The sequence below is a fragment of the Silene latifolia genome, chromosome 9 (assembly GCF_048544455.1).
Source record: "Silene latifolia isolate original U9 population chromosome 9, ASM4854445v1, whole genome shotgun sequence".
Classification (NCBI taxonomy): Eukaryota; Viridiplantae; Streptophyta; class Magnoliopsida; order Caryophyllales; family Caryophyllaceae; genus Silene; species Silene latifolia.
In genome coordinates, this window is record NC_133534.1 from 161,437,641 (window position 1) to 161,442,606 (window position 4,966).

A 4,966-nucleotide genomic window follows, 5' to 3' on the forward strand; every position below is an offset into this window, starting at 1 on the left:
ACTAGAGGGTTTGAAGCAAAACCATCCTATATCAATCTGGTCGAGAGGAACCAGTTTGGAGGAGCTGCAAATAAAGATGATGCCAGGCATATGAAGATATTTGTTGATTATGTCTGTTCTATCCCTCCACCTGAAGGCGTTACTTAGGACCAGATCAAGGAGACTATGTTCATCTATTCACTCCGAGATGCTGCAAGGGAGTGGTATATGGATCTGGATCGTGCTGCTTCAGGTATTACAGATTGGAATTCGTTGGCCTTGGCTTTTTACAAGAAATACTATTCTGCCGCCAAGATAAATGCACTTAGAACTCAGATCACGAGTTTTAAGCAAGGACCTAATGAAGATTTTCATGAAGCTTGGGTCCGATTCAAGAAGCTAATTCGCTCTATTCCGCACCATGGGTTTGAGCAATGGTTTCTGTGCAACCAGTTCTATAATGGTCTTTATGATGATCAGAGAGCTATTCTAGATGCTGCAGCTAATGGGAGATTTCAGGAAAATAGCGGTGAAACTAAGGGGTGGAAAACCATCGAAGACATGGCTACCCATAAAGCTGAGCATGGAAACTATAGGGGAAATCAAAGGAGAGCTACTGAATCTCCTGCCGTAGCTGCATTAGAGGCTCTTACGGCGAGATTTGACAAGTATGAGTTAGGAGGAGCTTCAAAGGGTGCTATTTATCAGGTAAATGCTGTGTCAGACGGTCCTTTTTCATGCAAGAGATGTGGAGGAGAAGGACATGTTGCGGATTTCTGTACCAGTTCCAATGAGGTCTGTGCTCCTTTTCAACATTATAGGCAGACCAACACCTACTTTGATCCTTCTGATGTGCATCCAAATTTGAGGTGGAATAGCCAAAATGTTCTTAATCAAAACCCACCTCAGCAGCAGTAGCAGAATTATGTGCCCCCTCATAAACAGCAGCAACCATATCAGAAACCACCCTATGTACCTCAGCAGCAGCAGTTTCAAAATTCTGAGGCTTCTGAGTTCAAGAATATGTTTCAGAGCTTGACGGGAATGCTGCAGAAGGAATCTCAGGCTAGAGAGGCTAGTACAAAGATGTTGGAATCTCAAATTGCCTAGTTAGCCAATAAGTTTTCTACTAGAGCTCCGAGGCAGTTACCGTCGCAGCCGGACCAGAAGAAAGAGACCCTGAATGCAATCACACTAAGGAGCGGGTCTACCCTTGATGGACCCGTTACTGTAGGGGATGAGCCCGAGGAAGTTATGGTTGAAAAAGGGGGAAAAGCTGCTGGAAAAGGAAAGAAGAATAAGAGTGAGAAAAAGACAAACAACAGTGTTCATGGTCGATCGACTGCCCCACCCAGTCGATAGACCACCCCTTACTCTTCAGCGACAGTTTCTGATCCTTCTGATCATTCTCGGAAAAAAGAGATCAGACGATCGACCGACCCCACTGGTCGATCGACTGGTGATGCTGCTAATGTTGAACCATTTCGTCCTCCAATGCCAGATAACTTGAGGGACTTCTTGTTTCGGGGTAAGATGGCCCCACGGTTTTCGAGGGAAGCTCCCAATGTTGATGGGATAATTCCGGATCCTAAATATGACCCAGCGTCAGTCGATCGTTCATTTTTGACGCGGCCTGAAGCGGGTACAAGCTATAATAAAGATAAGGTAGTGGATTTCCAATTTCAGTCCAAGGATGCCGGTACGAGAGATGTTGAGGAGAGGGCTAAGCTACTTTTGACAGCCCCTTATCCAGAGAGATTAGTGCCGACCAAGGATCAGGTATCATTCAATAAATTTAAAGATGTTATTCGCAGTTTGAATGTGCAAGTACCTTTTCTTGAGTTAGTTAATCAAGTGCCTGCTTATATGAAATTTATGAAGCAATTGTTGACAAAAAAGCGGTCACTTGAACCTGTGCAGTCGGTAGCTTTCACTGAAGAGTCTACCTCTTATTTGACTCACACACGCTCCACATAAACTAGCCGACCGGGTAGCTTTTCTTCCTTGTAATATTGGTACCTTCTCAATTGAGAAGGCATTATGTGATCTAGGAGCTAGCATTAGTGTCATGCCATTGAGTCTAGCTAGGAAGTTGGGTCTGACCAAGTTTGCAGTTACTAATATGACTGTACAGATGCCTGATCGTTCTGCAGTTCAGCTAGTAGGGGTCTTAGAGGATATTCCTGTGCAAATCGGAAAGTTCTTTTTCCCTGTTAACTTCATTGTCCTAGATATACCCGAGGATGCTCACATTCCTATCATTTTGGGTAGACCATTTCTGCACACTGCCGGTGCAGTTATTGATGTTGGACTAAGGACACTTACCTTTAAGGTGGGCAAGCAGTCCACTGTTTTTGCCCAAGCTGCTAGGAAGAAAGATGCTATGTGGCCCGTTACTTGCAATGCTATTAAATCTTATGTTGTGATTCCTGCTTTAGTACCTGTACCTATTCCTGCTATGACACCTCCGCCCCAGATTGGGAGCAACATGGAGGGAGATTCTGCCGTATTGGATGTTTCAGGAACTGGTTTGGGGAAAGAAGAGCTGCTTGTTGCTCCAGCTGTGATAGAGCCCATTGTTCAGAGAGGTGGTTTGGGATGTCTGAGTTACTGGACTGATGAGGAGCCCGAGGAGAAAGAGCCAGTCAAAGTTTTAGAGTCTGACCTGGAGTTTGATGAGCCAGATGATGCCCATATATGGGAAGATGCTAGAGACGATGATCCGCTGAGCGTCCTAAACGACGGAGTAGAGTGGAGTCATGCTGAGAAGATGAGCACCGTGGAGGGCACTTCATGCATCCAGAAACCATGGTCGGAGCTATTCCGCAGTTTTCGCGGATGAACTATTTATTTTCTTGAGTTTTAGACAATTTATTGCATTTTAAGACTATTTACTGCTTTGGTTTGCGCGAGACTTCGCTTTATTTGGTTTGCATAGGATTTTATAAGACTATAGACTGTTATTTTTGGGTTTGTGTAGTTTTGGGCGCTGTATTATGTGCAATTGCAGGTTATTAGACCAACTTAGCTCAATTCATTGAGTTAATTCGAGGAAAACGAAGTCTGCGTCCGGTGAAGCAGTCGATCGAGCAGCACCATCGGTCGATCGACTGGTTGTAGAGGTTCCAGGAGTTCTTCCTTTGGTCGATCGACTACACCCATTGGTCGATCGACCGCCTCTACTGCTGTTCCTGTTGTGGCGATCATTCCCTGCTGTGTTTGGTCGTTTTGTGGATCGTGAATGGGAGTTTTAGGGAGTTTTTCTCTCTATCTTTTTCCTCTCACATTCATTTATCGCTTTCTTCTATTTTATTTCTTTGCGCATTTTTACCGCTCCCTCTTTTTATTCTCGGATAATGCGTGGTATTCTGTCTTTTCAGGTACTTATTGGTAGCACTGCTGGCTACTGAAACCTCCTAGCTCACGCTGGTTTGGGGAGGTTTCCTTTTGCGCTTAAAATCTTGTGAGTTTCCGAGTTCCTTTTCATGTTTTATTTAGTTATTTATCGCGAAAATCCCATTTCCCTTTTGTTTCTTTTATATGATTTTGCACAATGGGGACATTGTGTGATTTGGTTTGGGGAAGGGTTTAGCGTCGCATTTGCATTGTTTTTATTACATGTTTATTGCATTTCTGCTTGCATTGTATTTATTTTCTATATATACAGAATTCAAAAGAACATTGAAAAAATCCCAAAAATTCAAAAAATTTCACGTTTATTTTAGCTTGTAGGTCGAGTCGAAACGGTAGTATTTCAATGATGACATTGCATTTTCAGCTGTTTATGCCTAAGCCGTGATTAATTGACATGTTATTAGTAAAATCACATATGCATACTTACGAGTTTTTGTTAAATTATTTGCTGAATTTGAAATTTGACTTTGAATTTTGGCAAACTACATCATTTTCTGAGTCTTAGAGCTTTATAACTGGTGTCATCCATGACCAGTTTATTTAGGATGTGAGTAGTTACTCCTTATGAGGCATGTTACATAAATTTGCATAAACATGAACTTGATCTGCTTAGTATCTGTATGCATTCGGATTTGTGGTTTGTTGATACATGTGGTAGAGGTATCCCCTTTATTCTGTTTTACCCATGAGCCCCTCATAGCCAAATTGCCTATTTTGTCCCAATTAGCCACAATCTATAATCTATCCTACCCTAGCCGAGCTAGTAAAGGTAGCAATTTTGAGAATTTGTTGTTTGCGGTTTGGTTATTAATTCTCATTATGAAATGTTGGGTGAAAGAATGAAGGAGGAAAAAGAATTGGAATTGGAAAAGAAAAAGAAGAGAAAAAAATAAATATGAAGAAAAAAGAATTATGAAAAGAAAGAAAAAATCATATACGGAAAAGTGGAATAATATTGTGCTGTGATTTTTGCTCCCTTGTTATATTTGTATCCTATGGGGAGTTGACGAGATTTTGGTGATTAGTGAGTTGTGTGCATCCAATTGGCACTGTTTTGTATTGATTTATTTTTGAGTTTGAAGTTGGGGTGTTCCTAGATTTGGTGTTTAGTAGTTGCTAGCTTGACTTTTAACTCCTCTTATCCAAATTCATCTTAGCCCCTTTTTACCCATTACCTCACTTACCCATAATCGCCTCGGCATGTGTCATGGTCTTTAATGGTTGGAATGCATATGTACGGTTGTAGAGATCATTTTCATGTTAGACTGCAGGCATGCTCTTATAGGTCATAGTTAGGTGAGAGTCATTACAAAATTACTTCTTTCTATCGTATATATATATATATATATATATATATATATATATATATATATATATATATATATATATATATATATATATATATATATATATTCACCTGTGCTTTTGTGCGATTTGAGCGGCCCATGAGAGTCCAATTTGATAAGTCTTTATAGTTGATAATTCAGCAGTTTTTAACAACTTCATAACTCATTTGCATGATTCATATTGTTATTTGATTGTTAGTGTTGCATTAAATTAGTTTAGGCTATTC

General features: G+C 40.8%; 1 non-coding gene across 1 annotated transcript; it reads right to left on the reverse strand.

The window, feature by feature from the left end:
• Positions 1 to 300: 300 nt before the first annotated feature.
• Positions 301 to 407, reverse strand: LOC141603989 (small nucleolar RNA R71). Its single transcript, XR_012525819.1, has one exon. It is a non-coding gene; the product is annotated as a small nucleolar RNA R71 (small nucleolar RNA).
• Between the last annotated feature and the right edge of the window lie 4,559 nt (positions 408 to 4,966).